The sequence below is a fragment of the Schistocerca piceifrons genome, chromosome 2, assembly GCF_021461385.2.
Source record: "Schistocerca piceifrons isolate TAMUIC-IGC-003096 chromosome 2, iqSchPice1.1, whole genome shotgun sequence".
Lineage (NCBI taxonomy): Eukaryota > Metazoa > Arthropoda > Insecta > Orthoptera > Acrididae > Schistocerca > Schistocerca piceifrons.
In genome coordinates this window covers 630,461,337-630,482,538 of record NC_060139.1, presented here as the reverse complement: position 1 = coordinate 630,482,538, position 21,202 = coordinate 630,461,337, and positions in this window count along the sequence as shown.

The window sequence follows — 21,202 nt, the reverse complement described above, 5'->3', positions numbered from 1 at the left end:
TCAGTCCCCTAGAACTTAGAAATACTTAAACCCAACTAACGTAAGGACATCACACACATCCATGCCCAAGGCAGGATTCGAACCTGCGACCGTAGCAGTCGCGAAACGGCATTTACAGCTTGCGCAGAAATCAGATCAGAATTTTACAAGTCGAGGAGCGTGATAGGCAAGCAGTGGTTAGAAGGGAGTGAGACAGCGTTGTAGATTTTCGCCGATGTCATTCAATCTGTACATTTAATAAACAGTAAAGGAAACGAAAAAAAAATTTCAGGCCGGCTGGAGTGGCCGAGCGGTTCTAGGCGCTTCAGTCTGGAACCGCGCGACCGCTACGGTCGCAGGTTCGAATCCTGCCTCGGGCATGGATGTGTGTGTGATGTCCTTTGGTTAGTTAGGTTTAAGCAGTTCTAAGTTATAGGGGACTGATGACCTCGGGTGTTAAGTCCCATAGTGCACAGAGCCATTTGAACCATTGTTTGGAAAATTTTAAGTAGGATGTCCACGGAGAGGAAATAAAAACTTTGAGGTTTTCCGATGACATTGTAATTCTGTTAGAGACAGCAAAGGACTTGGAAGAGCATTTGAACGGAATGAACGTTGTCTTGAAAGGGGGATATAAGATGAACATCAACAAAAGCAAAACCAGGATAATGGAATTTAATCGAATTAAGTGATGCTGAGTGAATTAGATTAGGAAGCGAGACACTGATAGTAGTAAACGAGTTTTATTACCTGTGTAGCAAAATAACTGATGATGGCCGAAGTAAAGAGGATATAAAATGTAGACTAGCAATGGCAAGGAAAGAATTTCTGAATAAGATAGATTTATCAACATCGAATATAGATTTAAGTGTTAGGAAGTCTTTTCTGAAAATATTTGTACGGAGTGTAGCCATGTACGGAAGTGAAAGCAGATCGATAAACAGCTTAGACAAAAAGAGAATAGAAGCTTTGGAAACTTGGTGCACAGAAGAAAACAGAAGATTAGATTGGTAGATCTCGTAGCTAATGAGGAAGCACTGAAGAGAATGGCGGGTATGGGGCAGGGGGGGGGGGGGGGGGGCGGGAGCATTGTGGCACAACGTGACTTCAAGAAGTATCGGTTGATAGAACACGAATATAGAGACGAACATAGTATGCAGATTCAAAAGAATTGAGTTGCAGCAGTTATTCGGGGATCAAGAGGCTTGTGTAAGATAGACTAGCATGGAGTACTGCATCATACCATACTGACTATAGACCACACCACCACCAACAACAACAAGATGCTGAGTAATGACTTTATTGGTAAAGTACTTACAGTTAGATCCGGCTGCTGTGGCCGAGCGGTTCTAGGCGCTTTAGTCCGGAACCGCGCTGCTGCTACGGTCGCAGGTTCGAATCCTGCCTCGGGGATGGATGTGTGTGATGTCCTTAGGTTACTTAGGTTGAAGTAGTTCTAAGTCTAGGGGACAGATGACCTCAGACATTAAGTCCCACAGTGCACAAAGCCATTTGAACCATTTTGAACTTACAGCTGCAGTGCGATTGGTAAAAGTCTCCTCATTCGAACTGACTCCTGAAAAACGTCTCTTTGATTCAGTTGCTCTACCAGTGAGGTTATATGCATTGTCTAAGACGTCCCTGTGAGGCCATTATTAATTGCAATCGGCTCACCACTTACTCGATTGCAAAAATTTTACAGCATTATTACGAACACATGTTCGCCGATAGAGCTGTTAGATGAAAGGATTCGACATATTGCGCTTACAAAATATTAGTTTCAGATGTGCTGTAGTTTTTTGCCACGATTAATGTGTAGATATTTCGGAACAGATAAAAGGATTTATCTCTGCCGACAATAAAGAGATTTTTTTAAAGTACTACCTCGTGACAACGTACGATAAATGGAACGACAAGTTTTGAAATAAAATTCTTGTAATCGCTATGGGTGGATACTTTAAACCTTTTGGTGCCACATTGTTCATGAAAATATTTGTTTGGCTGGCTCTGGAAACTGACACTACAAAGCCAAATACCCGATTCTATTAACTGAGCGACACGTTCGCATGGCAAAACACATGAACAAAGCCGGCGTGAAGATTGTGTTTGGAAATTTCTGTTACAAATTTCTGTGACTTGTAGAGGGGAGTGAGTACATAATATTCTGAATAGGAACCCATGTCCGGAAACGTACCGTTTCTATTGTACGACGGTTTCAATTCAAATCTTTAAGTCATCCACCTCTCCTTGAGGAAATGAATTAGGTGTGACGCAGTACAATTATTAGGTAACAATTCGAAACGAAACATAACGAAACAGCCATTTATCACTTAAGAACATTTGTTTGTGTTACAACCTAAACATTACGTGTTTACAATATTCCAAAATAAAAAAGAACCCTGCATACTGTACGTACAGAACAGTACTGATGCATTACTACAGCGGCTCGATTTGGCAACCATAAGTGTTTTTACAGGCATTGTACCTACGAAGCATGTTCTGCTCTCCGTCCTACCTGGCATCTCTGCAGTTTCCAGTGTATCGGCCAGAACTCCTGCCAACAGTTCTGTGTCGGAGGCGCACATGCTTTGAATTGGTCTCACAGCAAGGTAGACGTTAAGTTCCACCAAGTGGCCGTCTAACGTAGTACCGTCATCCTGTCTATCCTATAGCATACCTCAGCAGACGTGGATGCCTTATACATCTGAATTGAAACCGTCGTGGAACGGAAACGATACGTTTCGGAACATGGGTTTCTATTCCAAATATTATGTACTCACTCCCCTCTACAAGTCGCAGAAATTTGTAACGGGTGTTTCCGAACACCCGATGTCCACCGGTGGTGGAGACAGACAGAGGAGATGTCAGTTTTTAAGAAGGGAGCTGGTAGTCACAAAATATGTCAAAAACTCATACATTCAGGGCGTTACCTAGATTTGAATTGAAATCACCATCCGCGACAGGAACATGTGGTTATAAAAGCCTTAGCAGGCAGAGCGAGAAAATTATGTGAACCAGAATTGCTTCAACAAGTAATGGAATACCTCAGAATGATTGGGGGCTCGTCCGTGGACATATGAAAGGCGTTACATGGCGGAAACCTGCGTATGGTGATCCCCTGGGTGTATAGTGATCCCCTGGGATAGTGTGGTATCCCTGTAATATCTCACCAGTCGCTGGTGCTATCTCCCTGTGGAATTTTATACTGTATCCTGCTTTTATTCCAAGCGACAGTTGAATGTCTGGTAAGCTGATTTGTTGTGCTGTTTTGAAGATAACGGGAAAAATCGATTTTCTGAAGAACTGAAGTAAGATAAGATCACGTTTATTGTATCATTAAATGTCATTTACTTGGGAGAGCTACATCTCTAACTTAAGTCACCTCTAAGGTTCGAGACCTTGAAATGTATTAGACATCTTGCAGCCATCTTTTTCTAGCCTGTAAGGAGATTCCGCTTTTCTTGAAGGGGACTTGAATTTTCTCTTACAGATAATTTTTAAATGGTTAGAAATTGACCTCGCAAGGCTTCACAGCAGTGCTGGAGTCCAACAAAAATTCAGCAGGCTGTTAAGATAGTGAGAAGTGGCGAAATGAGCTGCAAGAAAGCAAGTAAAATATTTAGTATTCCCAGAATGAAGAGACAAGTCAACAATGACACAATCGAAGACAAAAAAATCCTTTGTTCAAAACGACCTGTTTTCACCTCTGAACAGGAGAAGTAACTAGGAGGCTATATATTTTGAAAATGGAAACAATGTCCTTTGGCTTTACAGTTAAAGATGTCAGAAATCTTTCTTTTCAACTGGCTGATAAAAATAAAATTAAACATACTTTCTGTAGTGTTGGCAGAAAAGCCAACACTGTTTTTCTAGAGAAGGCCGAAATGCACGCGTTTAATTACACGCTGACTGGCGTGAGGTCTGGAACAGGACAATACCTTGAGAATTGCAAATAAAGTAAGTAGTTGAGATAATACTTAACTTTAATCCACAATTGTAGAACATCTCTCGTTACGGTACATGCTTCATAATATTAATTATCAATTGAATACGGCGCCTTGCTAGGTCGTAGCAAATGTAGCTGAAGGCTATGCTAACTATCGTCTCGGCAAATGAGAGCGTATTTGTCAGTGAACCATTGCTATGAACGTCGGTTGTACAACTGGGGCGAGTGCTAGTACGTCTCTCTAGACCTGCCGTGTGGTGGCGCTCGGTCTGCTATCACTGACGGTGGCGACACGCGGGTCCGACGTATACTACCGGACGGCAGCCGATTTAAAAGGCTACCACCTAGCAAGTGTGGTGTCTGGCGGTGACACCACACTTTCAACAAAGAAACTGATGTTGCTGGAGAAGACTGGTGCTACGGATTCCAGAGTCGTCATCCAGAACCGACACTGCGATCACTTGAAGCGACATCTGTCGCCAAAACGTAGGCCTTTAACAAGCCTAATGTAGATAATTTTTTCTCCATATTAAAAACCCTCTTGGATGACAAACAGTTTCCGCCTCATCGAATCTTTAAAGTCGATAAGACGTTTAACGACTGCCAAACAAAATCGAGTAAGATACTCGTCTTGTGAGGAAATGCTGAGCATGGACTTCTGTCCACAGCAATTACTTGTATGTCCGTTGGGGGACATTTCATCCCCTCGACAATTATTTCCCGTCTCATCCTGATGGAAGCGGAGTTGGCAGATGGTGCTCCACCAGGATCATTATTTTCTTGTAATTCTTCAGGCTGTATGCAACTGGTAACTTTTTCTTCATGGTTTCACCATTTCCTGAGCGATACTAAGCCATTAGACAAGGATCCTGCCCTTCTCATATTGGATGGTCACATGACACACACCAAGAATCTGGACGTCATTATGCGTGCAAAGGAAAACAAAATGACAACAGTTACAATTCCTCCTTATTACAGCCATAAATTGCAGCCATTGGATGTGTCATTCATGTTTCTACCTAACATATTTTATGTGTCTGCTATAGAGAAGTTTCTCCACAACAATCCTGGACGGGCAGCGAACCAGTAGCGAGTAATCAGACTCTTTGGAGAACCATATCTGAGGACGGCAACACATATAACAGCCATTAATGGATTTAAAAAATGTGTCATCAGTCCTTTAACCCTAATATTTTTGGAGAAGTAGATTTTGCCCCTCTTTGCCTATTGACAGACCTCTAACCCTGAAGATAGGTCTATGTTTTCCAATACAGAAACCCTGCAAATTCAATCAGCTCCATCTACAGCCTCTAATAATCCACTACATATTCCAGCTCCAACGTCACCACCGAGCGAGGTGGCACAGTGGTTAGCACACTGGACTCGCATTCGGGACGATGACGGTTCTAACCGGCGTCCGGCCATCCTGATTTAGGTTTCCCGTGATTTCCCTAAATAACTTCAGGCAAATGCCGGGATGGTTCCTTTACAAGGGCACGGCCGACTTCATTCACCATCCTTCCAAATCCGATGGGACTGATGACCTTGCTGTTTGGTCCTCCCCCCACATCAGCCAACCAACCAATTCATGTCACCGCAATTTAGTTCTTCTTTTGTGGCTACTCGCGAAGATATCAGCCAGCCACCTAAACCCGTTAAAGTTCGTTCGCAGAAGAGGAAAAGAGGCTTCAGCGAATGAAGAATGAAGAAGAATGAGCACGACAAATAGAGCGTGGAGGAAACTTGCTGCTTGAGATAAGCAAAGGGAGACGAACATCAAGAGGAGTAAAGCTTCTACTCTGGAGAATACAAGCATTGAGGATGAAAAATGAAGAGGATAACATTGTATAAGTGTTCTCTCAAGGACAAATGGTCGAAGGATGGATATGTTGCTCATCTTGTGAATGGTCTTATGAAGAGTGGGCTGGTGTGGTGTTGATGATAACTGCGAGGATTTTACTTGTGATTTTTGTACAAACAAATGTAGGAAATAAACTCATGCAATGATTTCTGCAATTGACTAAGAAGCTGTTGTGTGAAAATCTTAAAATTAATTTCAAAAAGTTATTTTTAAATTGTTTGTCTTAATGTTGTGGCAACGACCTTGCGCAATGGATCCACCGGTTCCCGTCAGATTACCGAAGTTAAGCGCTGTCGGGCGTGGTCGGCACTTGGATGGGTGACCATCCGGGCCACCATGCACTGTTGCCATCTTTCAGGGTGCACTCGGCCTCGTGTTGCCAATTGAGGAGCTACTCGACCGAATAATATCGGCTCCGGTCAAAGAAAACCATCATAACAACTGGGAGAGCGGTGTGCTGACCACATGTCCCTTCTATCCGCATCCTCATCTGAAGATGAGACGGCGGTCGGACGGTCCCGACGGGCCACTTGAGGCCTGAGGACGGAGTGCTTATTATCATCATTTATTGTGTTAATGTTTTCATTCATTTAGTAACTTTTTTGTGGGCGTATATAGCCCGTATTTGTATTAAAATTAGTTACTACACTGAATTATGTTTTAGTTTAAGTGTAGAAGCAATTATTTAGTATTATTTGCATTTTTTCACCAAGGCACCACCTCACTCAGGATCCTGGGGCAAAGTGGTCACTGTGCAGATGTTCAAAGTATTGTTGCTGACATAAATGTGTTAAAAAATTGGTAAACAATTATTTGAATGTATATACTATTTTAGTTCCAGTGGTAAAGCTAGAGACAGTAAGTCTGAACGATGTGTCAATTGTACTGTTTTATTCCTTAAGGTCACCACATTGCCTCAGCCTCCCCGTTTACAGCAGCATTCAGATGCTTGCAGAATCTAATGTCATTTTATCATTCATTAAAGATGTCATTGTATAGGAAAGTTCTTGGGAAACAGACACATCACTGCATGAGAGATAGTCATAAAGTCTTAACGATCACATGAAAAAAAAAATGTTACGTAACTTTATTTTGGGTTCCAGAATGTCTAAAAGGTAAAGATACCGGACCGGCACACAGTTTAAAAGTGGCAGGAAGTTTCAATTTTTTGTTTGTTTGCAGATTTAAGGCAAATGGGCAGTGCCATTTTGTTTTGGGTCATCTAGCGGTGTGCTAGGGTACTGAGGCGTGAGGATTTCAGTGCTTACCGGGACAGCAGAGATATCCCTATAAACAAAGAAGTAAGAACTACATAACTTTATCCATATTACGACACATGTAAGATGTAACATGCATGCTGGCCAACCGCTAGGAAATGTAGGCTTTTACGGAATACCGTATGGAGGCGGATTGATCCACGTCGATAGTACTAAGGGTATGATGGGGAAACGAACAGACGAGCATTAAGCTACTCTGGAAAGCGAGAAACGAAATGAGTAGCTATAACGGAATATAGTTTACAGCCAAAAGATCATAGGACTCAACTTGATACGAACCATGTTCTGGCAGGAAGAACCAGGTACACTACGTGATCATAGCATTCGGACACCCCAAAATCAGAACGCTTTCATATTAGGTGCTTTGTGCTGCCACCTGCTGCCAAGTACTCCATATCAGCGACCTCAGTAGTCATTAGACATCATGAGAGAGCAGAATGTGGCGCTCCGCGGAACTCACTGACTTCGAACGTGATCAGGTGATTAGGTGTCACTTGTATCATACATATGTACGCGAGATTTCCATACTCCTAAACATCGCTAGGTCACTGTTTCCGGTGTGATAGTGAAGTGGAAACGTAAAGGGACACGTAGAGCACAAAGTCGTACAGGCCGACTTCCTCTGTTGACTGAGAGAGACCGCCGACAGTTGAAGAGGGTCATAATGTGTAATAGGCAGACATCTATCCTGACCATCACACAGGAATTCCAAACTGCATCAGGATCCACTGCAAGTACTATGACAGTTAGGCGGGAGGTGAGAAAACTTGGATTTCATGACCGAGCGGCTGCTCATAAGGCACACATCACGCCGGTAAATGCCAAACGACGCGTCGCTTGGTGAAAGGAGCGTAAACATTGGACGATTGAACAGTAGAAAAACTTTGTGTGGAGTGCCGAATCACGGTACACAATGTGGCGATCCAATGGCAGGATGTGGGTATGGCGAATGCCCGGTGAACGTCATCTGCCAGCTTATGTAGTGCCAACAGTAAAATTCAGAGGCTGTTGTGTTATGGAGTGGACGTGTTTTTCATGGAGGTGGGTTGCACCCCTTGTTGTTTTGCGTGGCACTATCAGAGCACAGGCCTACATTGATGTTTTAAGCACCTTCTTGCTTCCCACTGTTCAACAGCAATTCGGGGATGGCAACTGCATCTTTCAACACGATAGAAATCCTGTTCATAATGCACGGCTTGTGCTGGAGTGATTACAAGACAATAACATCCCTGTAATGAACTGGCATGCACAGAGTCCTGACCTGAGTCCTAACGAACGCCTATGTGGTGTTTTGGAATGCTGACTTCGTGCCAGGCCTCTCCGACAGACATTGATACCTCTTTTCAGTGCACCACTCAGTGAAGAATGGGCTGCCATTCTCCAAGAAACCTTCCAGCACCTGATTGACAGTATGCCTGCGAGAGAGGAGGCTGTCGTCAAGGCTAAGGGTGGCCCAACACCATATTGAATTCCGGGATTACCGGTGGAGGGCGCCACGAACTTGTAAGTCATTTCCAGCCAGGTGACCGGATACTTTTGATCACATAGTGTAATGTGACAGGATGTACAGAGAGGCTGTAGAGATTGCCATACAAGACAATAAAGTCAATCAAAAAGAGGAAAACCTAAGCTAAATGGCGTCTGACTTCCGAAATTGTACAGTAAGAGCACCTGTCTCTGACATGGAACGGCAGGGGTATTGTATGACGACAACAGCCAGGTGACCGGATACTTTTGATCACATAGTGTAATGTGACAGGATGTACAGAGAGGCTGTAGAGATTGCCATACAAGACAATAAAGTCAATCAAAAAGAGGAAAACCTAAGCTAAATGGCGTCTGACTTCCGAAATTGTACAGTAAGAGCACCTGCCTCTGACATGGAACGGCAGGGGTATTGTATGACGACAACCGACAGCGGCCAATTGCGTTCGAATTTCCAAAAACATGACGTCACACCAGGCGTCAATGTACAGTACCTCACTCCGATATTTCTCTCCGATCAGCAGCGAGCCACTTCGTGCAGTAAACGGAAGCCACAATTACTCGCCTTACGATTGCACCAGCGGTTTTATAATCAACTTTTGGCATTGGAAATCCACCGCCTAGACCATTAGCTTGGCTCACTTCATTATCGTAGGGACCGGTCGTAACCCAGTCCATACATTTATTTACAGAAATGAGCATTAAATCATTATAATGTAACCGACAGGTTAGCAAAATAATTTACAAATAAATAAACCGATAAATAAATTCCACGGGATTGTTAATGTTGTCGAAAGTAAGTACTGGTAGTTTACATCTGACACTATTTAACGTTTATAGCAAATAATTCACACGTCTCGAATGGTGGCCTTATACAAGTGCGGATTCAGATGAAAACATAAATAATGATTAATGCACAGAGGTAGCGCAACATAAATGGTACACATGCGTGCAAAGTTCGTTTAATAGCCTATTAATCTCGAGATTCTAAAGCAAACATTATGAGTCCGATAGCACAGTTCCTCACTATTAATCAGAGTATAAAACTAAAGTTCATTATCCTAAATAACCACTGCGAAAAACAGCAAACAAGTCCATCGTACGCGTGTCTCAATATTAACAGTAGCAAAATAGTTGAAGTTCTCAGCTTCCTTAGTCCCACAAATGAAGCTCTTATAGGCGCTCAAAGTCACAGAAAACCACTGTAAAATACTCTAATTCCAGTGAAAATTTAAGAAGCCAGCCCTCACAGAAGTATTTTGTAACTGTTTAGCTAGCATGGCTACTTCACTGCCAGAACTATCTCCACTCCATATCCAGCACATCCGCCAATACAGTACCAGTCACAAGAGACGAAAACCTCTAACGATGACAGGCTATGAACAAAAGAAGCAAGATAACGTGTGCACTGCTGCACGCCCTTAAATACAGTACTTCCCGTAGTATCACACACTACCGGACCATGCTAAATATTGAAACAAAGACCACCGTTCAGAAATAAAGCTATTTGCACGTGTGAGAGTAATTTTGGAATTATGTCACAATTATTACCGTCGTTTTGCAACTTTTCATTGCGCAAGCGACACATTATTACGTAAGTTATTAGCAGAATTCGTAAACATGCTTATATCAAGATTTTCAGTACTATATAGTTACATTTAAATTTCTAAAAAGAGTATGGCAAACTCAAAGAAAGTGAGTCCATTTGCCCTCTGGCTACATGTTCTTTCAGCAAGTGTTTTACTTTTTATTATTCGCACTTCCATAGCGATTTAATGTAACTTTTATCAATGGTCGTTTGCATAAACAATGATTTAAAGTATAACTAATTGCAAAGTGTAAGTCATCATTACCTGGGAAAAATAGGAGTGGAACTATGTAATTCCAGGAAACTGATGCTGTTTTCATGCTACGTGTGGAGGACTTATGGCTGTGGCATATTTGCATATCTGTCTTTTATAAAAACGTCTGTAACTTTTGATATATGTGCAGCATTTGAAATGTAGCCACTTCTAGTGTTTGCCGTTTTCATCAGCTTTCATTTGATACTCCGTATGATGTAACGCTGCAGTGGTTTAGTCGTTATTATTTTATGTTGTTCAGTGTAGTATTCATAATTGTGTGTTTGATTCATAAAAAGTTGTAACTTCATTAATACTTATCGTACAATTATTCTTAAAGTTGCACTGAGCTCGTCTTTACTTAGCGATTTTTATGGTCTATTTGGTTTTATTGTGTCACTTTTATGGGGTGTGTACTGTAGTTTCCCTGAAAATACAATATCCATCTTATGTTTCGTTCAATGTAGTCACTGTGTCTTTTCCAATCGCCTCAGCCATTCGTGTGTGAACTCGCCTGGGAAAAATCCGCTCCCACTGGTCACCTTGCTTGGCCGCCCCGCCGAATACCCGTAATGTTACACCCTCACCGGACCCCCCCCCCATTCCTTTCCCCTAAAGATGTCCTCTGCAGATGATGCGAAAAATAAAACGCTGAAACTTTTTAATGTACCAAATAACAAAGACTTCTTTGTGTGCTACCTGATGTGTACATGTCTGCATTACGTTGATAAATTGTATAGTTAGTATTAAGAGCTCATTTTTGAAAAAAAAATGCCAAAAAATTAATAATTATAACAATTCTAGTGTAAAACCTTACATTACTTGAAAAAATTTATTTGCTTGCTTATTCCACGGCGAACTTTTGATCAGCCTGAAACTTTCATTGAGAGCTGTATATATAAGTCGGGCACTGGATGAAATGAACTGCTTAAGGATACACGGAGCGAGGACGTAGAGTAAATGAAAGTAGACTAACTAGTCGGTCATCTTCAAAATGGGGAACCACAAAGTAGTGGAGTACGTAAAGCCATTCTCTTATGCGGAAGCAAGATTATGCTGGATGGTCGAACCAAGAAATATATCAGAAATAGACTTCAGAAAAAGAGCTTGACTAACATCAAATATTGATGTAAAGTTGAGGAAGAAACTCTTGAACCGGCCGGAGTGGCCGAGCGGTTAAAGGCGCTACAGTCTGGAACCGCACGACCGCTACGGTCGCAGGTTCGAATCCTGCCTCGGGCATGGATGTGTGTGATGTCCTTAGGTTAGTTAGGTTTAAGTAGTTCTAAGTTCTAGGGGACTTATGACCACAGCAGTTGAGTCCCATAGTGCTCAGAGCCATATTTGAACCAAGAAACTCTTGAAATTATACGTCTGGAGCAAAAGATGCTATGGTAGTGAAACAGACCATCGGAAATATGGAGAAGAAAAAAGTGGAAGCACTTAAATTGATTAAATTAAGTAGCTGAGGATTTAGAAATACTAGAGAGAAAGAGTGGGGAATAAACTCAATGAAAGAAAGGGATGCTTTTGTGGGACATTGCTATGGCATCCAAGAACAGTTAACGCGGTGCTGAAACGAACACTGCGGTAGAAAAATCGTAGAGACTGACGTAGAAAACATTACAGAAGACGTCGTATGTAGTAGTTACTTAGAGAGAAAAGTTTGGCACTAGATAGGACGTGATGGAAGAATAGTAAATGAAAACGGCGCAGTGCCGGTTTTGCCGTGATCACTTCCATGACGAAATATTGATTTTTGTAGACTGCTCTCCGAGCTTTTGTTTTGACGAGAAACCATTATTTTTTCTTCTTTAGATTGGGGTTTCGCTATTTGTAACCAGAAGGTCTACAAATTAGTTACATTCATTATTTCTGCAATGCAATTTAACAATTTGTTTCACTTTCGTTACGTTTAGGAGACGTCGCCCCGGTTTGAGGAAGTGCATCTACTTCCGTTTTTGTGTCCGTTTGTCGCTGTTAGTAACAGTATGGACAAATAACATTAGCTTTTCGAAATTTTAGCGAGACAAAAATTAATTACCTGTTTGCTTCTCTACATGCCGTAATCTGCCTTCAGTTAATCTCATTATAGCAGAACTTCTACAAAGTGTTCCTTGACTTCTGGTTCTCTGAATTTATCCAGCAAATTTCCCTTAAAAAGTCACTTTTTTCATCTATTCCCGTTGAAATTCCTTGAGTATCTCTGTTACATTTGAGTTATACAATCTTTTTACGATAATAGGTCAGTAATTAAGATCTTTTTCTTAGATTGGGATACCTGCGCAGCCAAGTGTAGTGTGATATGTTTGTTCGCATGGCGCTCTTCAGCAGTAGATATTAAAATTATTGGTTTTTCCGTCTTAAGCTAATTGCAGTTAAAGAGAATTTTTCACCAGATGCGTTTCACTTTTATTTATAAAGCATCATCTGTGGTCAGTCTGGAAATACATCACACGTATCTAAATCTTGGCATTTATAGATTAAAAGCAGTATTTCGTTGTGACGATGGCCAATATTTTACATCCGGTGCTGTTGCCTCTTGTTATTTATTCTAAAAAGTCCGCTGCCCCTTCGTAGTTGTTAGCAGAGGTCGAGATCGAAAAGTTATCGCGACGTGAAGTGAGTGGACCGGTGCGTGGGGAGGGGGACGGGGGTGGTTGGTAGCGAGTCAGTGAGGTAGACAGAAGCGTGCTCATATGTCTGTATTTAATATTACAATAATAAGTGTGTTGTCTGCCAGATTGCTGTGATCATTTATGATTTGTTTCTTCTTCGTCTTGGTTTTAGAAATGGTAGTTTTATTGTAGGGTGAGAAAGTGTTTTTTATTGTTTATCCTTAAAATTTCCATATCTGTGTCTCTAGACGTAATTTTGTGTCAGAGTTGGTGTCAGTGATAAGCAGAAGTTGAATAATTTATTCTGACTTCCACGCTCTTACATTTTCTTTGTATCTATGTAAAACGTTCTCTTGGTTTGACCTATATATTTGAAACGTCCCCTTGAAACGTCCCCTTAATACGATTTTACAGGACTGTGCTTAACCTGACACACAATATTTTTAGCGCAACGCAATCTGACTTTCAAAATTCCCTACTAAAGAATGGCCCTGACAAACATTAAACTATACCTTTCACAAATCACTTACCTCACAAAAATCTTCGCTGCTCAAGCTACTGCAATACAGCGAGCGCCACTACTGCCAGCTAAATAAAAGATTCAAACTACTGAAGGCACTAACTACTGATAGGGGTAGTTAGCAAATGAAAGATATTAATATAGAGCAAACAATGTATTTACCTTGATATCATCACAAGTCATAATATATATATCAGTTCATGACAAATTACAAACCTCCGCCATCTCTCTCCCCACATCCACCACTGCTGGCGGCTCACCTCCAACTGCGCAACGCTACGCGCTGTTCACAGCCAGCTGCCTAACACTACAATGGCGAGTATTACAACAATGCAAAGCAGCCACAGACTGCACACAGCACAGCCAGTGATTTTCATATTGAGCGCTACGTAACGTTGCCAATAAGAAAACATAAACAGCCTACTTACATAGAGAAAACATAAACAGCCTACTTACATAGCCCCCATGCTCCCCACAAAAAATTTTTACAAATGGTGTTGGGCACTGGCCAATACAGATTTGACAAAAATTTTTCACAATTACAGTAACAAAGATATAAAATGCACACACTTATTGATACAATGTTGGTCAAAAGCTCAAATTTTCTCACAGTCCATAAAGACAGTCCTAATCGTACATAACAGTAGAATAGCAGTGTTTTTCTCAAAGTCTGAGCAGTAAAAGAAAATGCACACGGAAGTAGTGGATTTCCATGCAGTCTTGAAGAAGTAGTGTTGTCCTTCCAACGGAAAGACAGTGCTGACTCTTGACATGCAGACAGGTAATGGGCCACAACATAGCAAACCCACAGCAGAGTCATTCGACGTTTTTAAGAATATTGGTAGGTAGGTCATCACAGAGCAGACCCACTGGAGTCCTGGTAGAGATTGTGGTATTGGTGGGCCACCAGAGGTGCAGACCCACTGCAGTCCTTGTAGAAATAATGGCGTTGGTAGGTCATCATAGATGCAGACCCACTGTAGTCCTTGTAGAGATAATGGTATTGGTGGGCCACCAGAGGTGCAGACCCACTGTAGTCCTTGTAGAAATAATGGTATTGATGGATCATCAAAGATGTAGACCCACTGTAGTCCTTGTAGAGATAATGGTATTGGTGGGCCACCAGAGGTGCAGACCCACTGTAGTCCTTGTAGAGATAATGGTATTGGTGGGCCACCAGAGGTGCAGACCCACTGTAGTCCTTGTAGAGATGGCCAGCAGCCATCTGTTGCGATTGTGCAGGTGCACATTCACCATTGAAGAGTCTTGCGGAGAATATAGCAAGTCCATAAACCACCACTTGTGCACTCACAAAGTTTTTGAAATTGTCCTTAGAACCAGCAATGCTGTTATCCAGTCCCTTGCTGAGTTATTAACACACGTGCAAACACTAACAGTCCCTACTTCTCACGTATTGTCCACATACTATGACCAACAGAAACGTGTGCAGTGAAATGTAACTAACAAGTTAATAATGTCATGAACTGGTGACAATTACAATTTTATAACATAAGAATACAATTACAAAGGTACAAAATACATCATTAAAAACATAATAATACAGATAACATTTGTAGTAAAACAGGCGTTACAAAAGAATAGAAATAAACATATACATCAGTGTTACAAAAATAGTGACATAAGTACATACATAAAATAATGAGAATAGTTTTCGAAACATTAATTTCACACATGAACATTGAAACAGAACAGAATTGTAAACAACTTTACAAAGAAAATAGCATATTATTAATGCAACTTATATTTGAGGATAACAGTATTCCTCCTCATAGTGAATATAGCTTAGTATTAGAAGAGAAAAAAAATTCTATGAAACAGTACACAGAGACAGGAAGAAAACAAATACTCAAGGGTACACAAACACATAGTGGGATAACACCAATAGGAAAGGACAGGGTTCGTTTTCAGTGTAACATTTGGTACTGCAGTCCAACCCAAAACTTCATATATCTTTCCTCTTATTTCATCCTCTGTTTCCACCAAAAAAATTCTATCTAAGCATGCTTTCTGTATTTATATGTTCACACATTTCTTACCTCAACATTTATTTCCAAGAAAATCCTACCTAAACCTGTTTTATGTACTTTTTTCGTATTAATTCTCAATGCATTTCTTCCAATTCATCGCCACTCATTCTCTTATATAGTCTACCCCCTCTTAAGCTAACTTAAATCTACTGAGCTCAGATGCTGAACTAAGGGACGAGGCAATGTAGCATCACATAACAAATCAACACAAACAGCAATGCAAAAAAATGCAAATTGGCAAAGCTAGCAGCATAAATGAGCAAAAGTCAAATTCAATAACACTATGCCTGGCAAACAGCAGCAACTTATACCTAAACATGACATAGCGCAAGCAGAAAAAATATTACACTAAACAACAATGCAGATAAGGGAAATGTATATTCACATCTTAATGTCTATGTAATTAAAGTGGTGCACCACAAGAAGTTATTCTACCAAAAAGTTACCAATTACTTGAAAAGAAAATTATGAATGCAGTTACTAGTTCCTTCTTATTGTTCTTTCCTGTCCAAGTGCTCCTTTTTTAAAGAATGTGGATCATAAAATAATTATTTAATAGATCTGTTGACAGAAAGTGTTCACATTAGCAAATGCATTTTATTTTATAAAAGCAATGCTGCAACACAGCTGGAAACCAGATATCAAATGAAATAAGCAATTACGCAAACCAAAGCATAAAAACATCATTCAATAGCTATGTGGCATTTCGTAAGTCAGTAGCTCTCAATTCTCGTAGAAAGACACTTGTCATTATCAGGTTTGCAGATGTAAGAATATTTCCAAGGATAATGGCCTCCCCTTTTTTTTTTGTGCTACCTGTGCCGCTGAAAAGGGCTCGCAATAATGGCTTTTTCTCCAGGCGTCTGACACAGCTGGGTGCCCGCGACGCATTACCTGCAGGTGGTCACTTAACTTTCGTATGGAAATATTTACGACAGGAGATTCTGCTACCGTGGTAGTCTCATATAAAAATATTTCACAGGTCAAGAATTAGCGTTGCAAATCTGTAGAAACAAAATCCTATGAATATAACAGTGTCCAAAAAATGTTCAGTGGCATTGTGATACATTCACACATGATTCACACATGTCATAACTCTTAAAGTACGATTCTTGGTCTCCAACATCCTTTTTCACAAGTCAAGAGTCCCTACCCACTATTCATTACTCCTTACCTTATTACACATATACGTACCCATCGACACTCGTCAATATTTCGTCATTATAAATATGAAGCATAATCAAATAACTCATATAGTAGCCTCAGCCTATTAATCGTAAACATACCTCAGCAGCATAATACACATCGTCGTCGTAAAAATAACATCATAACACCTCAGTCAAATCTCAAAATCGTTGTAGCTTCCTCCAATAATTAAAAAAAATTCTCTGCTCATGTCAAAAGTGTCATCTGCCTCAAACGTACTTTAAAAATCATAATCCCTTTACCAAATACATCATTCAAAGCTCTCATAGTATCACAATGGTTCCGAAAAAATATGAACAGTTTCACAAAGTACAGACAAAATACAATTTCGTAAGTGTGAAGTTATCCAACGGTGTAATTACGTAAACATCTGTCACTGATATAGTAAAATAAATGTTTGTTTCTCTGTCAAATAATCAGATAGCTGTGTAATTCTGTGTTAGAGAAATATGGTACCGACGTGTAAAGTTGTATAAGCAAATACCATATTAGCTAGGGTTCCTTGTGGTTGCCACACACATGGTACACAAAGTAAGCGTGTACCCCCCTGAGGATTAATGTAATTATACCCTCAGGTGTTACAGATTACACCAATGGAATGAAATATATCACGGAAAACTTTCTTTGTAATTCAAAAATCTTTAAAAATAAATGTTTTAAGTACAAAATTAATCACTGAAATGCGTGTCCTGTAGCGCTAAATGTGCGTCTTGTTGCAACATAATCTGTGTGGAAGTGTCGTAGTTATCGTCCTCCGAAAGCTAAGTTCTGCAGAAGCCAATGTACTTACCTCATGATAAACAAAAGTGAAATGCTTTGCGTATAGATATCGTAGTTATAATGCTTATTGGCGTGATGAAGAAAGTACTGTACAGTAACGTAATGTTGTGCCACGAAAAAGGCTGTCTCATTGTTGCTATACCACAAAAGTTACTACTAAAACATGTTTTTCTTTCCAGAAGAATTTAGAAAACTGTGCAGATATAAAACAGATACACCGCAAAAGCAACATTGTAAATTGTCACTCATTAGTAGCGTCGTGATAAAATCGTGTAGCTGTCACATAAACTAACCTCTGTGTCATCTGGTATCTCTCAGAAAGCACTTTAAATTCAGAATGTATTTTCAAATAAACCAAAATGTTGCATTAAAATCTCATTAGCAGTACTGGTAAATGCTCTAAGTATGTGAGCCTTATAGTCGTTACGTAATCGTGCAACAAACAAGCAAGAATGTACACACACAATAACACTGTGACGTCTGTTTACTATAACAATGCATTCGTAATTTCTGTTTAAATAATTTCTCTTGGTTCTTGGCTGGATATTTAACTTCAAACACTGTTGCATGGTAACAGTTTCTAAAGCATACTAGTAACGTGAAGTGAAACGTTTTAAGGCAAAGACAAAGTTAAAAGACAGATTATCTGTCAATAAATGGTTTTACATGTGAAATGTGGTACAATCTTTTACTCTTCAAAGTACTCAGAATTTCAGCTTGAACGCAATTATCATGCAGTATACGTCGGTAAAGAATACTGAAATTTTTCACAAGGATAGCGTCAATGTTATTTTTCTCTGAGCCAGCCGGCGCACGTGGGTGCCTGCGGCGCGAGTCATTGTCTGTCTCTTTGTTGGCGCGCGTTGTTATTGGGATTAGGAGACCTAACTTCTACAAATTCACCTCCTCGAGAGGGCCCTGCCCTGTTTAAATCCCGCCAGTTCTGATGCAATTCAGGTCTGTCGTTACGATCACATCGTCTGTCGTCATGTCGATAGCTCCTGTAGTTTCTTTCTTGTCGGTTAAGTGGTGGAGAATTTCTCCCTGAATCGTAACTGCGCGCTGGACCGTTGCGTCTAAAGTTATTCTGTCTCCCTTGATAATAATTGTTTTGGTTCCCATATTGTCTGTTTCTCTGATTGTCTCTGTGATAGTCATTACCACGGAGAGGTGATCTTTCCCTGTAATTATTACTACTCTGCCAACGGTTGTCATACGGGTGGTGTCTGTTTTGGTCACGATATGTGTTGTGATAATAGCCTTGTCGCGTCCAGTTATCATTTCTGTCGTCACGGAATTGTGACGGATGTGACCTGTAGTGATTGTTTTCCTGTTTTCGCATCCCGCGACGGTCAGTGTCAATTTCCAGTTCTCGTAACAGTCCCTGAAAGGCTTCAATGTCGTCTTTGCAACGTCCTGCTAAAATAATATGCCGTAAATGTTCAGGCAATTTGAGTAAGCAAATGGGGATGAGTTCTGAGGGGCTGTATGGGTTTGAAAGATGCTGATTCTTATGCAACATGTCTTCAAAATATTTGACAAGACTGGAAAATTCAGATTGTTCAAAGTGTTTCATCATCATGATGCTATGTTTTATTCGGTCTTGTGTGGCTTGAGACCAATATGCTGAGAGGAAGGCATGGTAAAACTCTCCTTCACTGTGGCAATCGTGAATTACCGATCGCATTCTTACAGCTGGTTCATTCTCTAAGTAGCCACACATAAATTCTAATCTGTGTTCTAACGACCAGTTGGGAGGAAAACAATGAGAGAATTGATGGAGCCATGCTTGTGGATGAATGTCGTTGCCAGAATTCTTAAATGTTTTGAATTTACGTGTAGTAATGAACAGCTTATAGTCAAAATCATCATGTCGGCGAGTCGCATATCGGTCATTGTTAGGTCGTGTCGGCCGTTCCATCTCAAAATTCGGTGCACATTCCCAATTTCTTTCATTACTTCCGAAATGCCCTGTGTTATTATTTTGCAGCTTTTCCGTGTTTCTAAGTCCCTCTTCCCGTGTTGGAGCGCGAGTGTTCTCTGAAATACGTAATTCTTGTATTACCTGTGTCAGCTGATCTTGTACTTCCCGGATTTCTCTTTGGTGTTGTGTATTAATTCGATTCTGATTTTGTTTGAATTTCCTAATTTGTTCATACTCTTCTGTGTCAGTGAAGGCTACAGGTGTTGTGTCATTCAGATCATCATCTACCTTTGTAGATAAGTTAGTGAACTGATCTGAAAGTTCGGCTACTTTATCCGATAGTGTACTTATTTCCTCAGTGTGTTTTTCTGAACCAAGTTTCAGAGTGTCCATTTGTGTTGAAATCGTATCTACTGTGTCTTTTAAGTTTTCTTGACTTTTTGCAAGTTGCGTAACCGAATCGGTAGATGCAACTGCGTCAATTTTAGCTTGCAAGGTGTTGTGATTTTCATGAACAATAGTTTGCAGTTCTTTTATGGCTGCTTCGTGATTCTGTAATGCATTTTCATGACGCGAAAAAATAGGTTGAAAATGCTCACAAATTTGAGTTTTTACGTCATTACAGACTTTTTGACATTTCGATTCAATGTTATGTAACTCAGCAGTTAAATCCTCACGTGTTTGTTCGAGAGTTTGTTCCAATGAGTCTAACTTTTTGAGATTTTGTTCCACTGTGTCTAACTGTTGCTGTGTTTGTCTCTGGTGTTGTTCCATTGTGTCTAACTTTTTAAGATTTTGTTCCACTGTGTCTAACTTTTGAAGCTTTTGCTGTGTCTGTCCCATTTGTTGTATTAATTGTAATAACAATGCATTGGTGTCTGAAACATGTTCCTCAGTGCTTTTCGGCAGTGAATTTACACCGGAAACATTCACATTTTGACAAGCAGAAAATGTGTCTTGACTTATTCGAGAAAACGGTGAGGATCCAAAACCTGAATCTACAGTATTTGCGAGATCGTGTCGTGTCATTTCGGCTTCCTGAGGCGAGCTATTGCCGACCGGTCGATCGATAATGCTTCCCTCTTCACTAATTGTTTCACTGTCCACGCCATTGTTTGACGCCCGCTCCATTTCCCTGTGCACAGTTACCAAATTACTACTTTGAACATTAGTAAATTCATTACTCGGCGGCGCTGATAAGCTACGCTCGTCATCACTATTATTTCTCAGTTTAGTTTGGAGCCTAGTGTTACGTTTTTCACACGCCATTATTGTCACAGTATTTCACACGACAACACAGAAAAACACAATTTGAAGATCAAAAATAAGAGAACACATTAACATAGCACTGAAAATAATATCTAGTTAATTGCAAGCGCAGCTGCGAAATACTTGGTGCAAATCTACATGCATGCCACAACTGTTTTACTATACAACAATGAAAGACTGCAACTACAAAGGAAATTCTCTCTACAATTACGCGCTAGCAATAAACAAAAGCTACACTAAATACACAAACTACAAGAAAAAATCAGAAGATTCCAGTGAGGTATCCTAGGCTAAGGGTCGACATATGAAACGTCCCCTTTAAACAATTTATATAGGACTGTCCTTAAACTGACATACAATATTTTTTAGCGCAACGCAATCTGACTTTCAAAATTCCCTACTAAAGAATGGCCCTGACAAACATTAAACTATACCTTTCACAAATCAC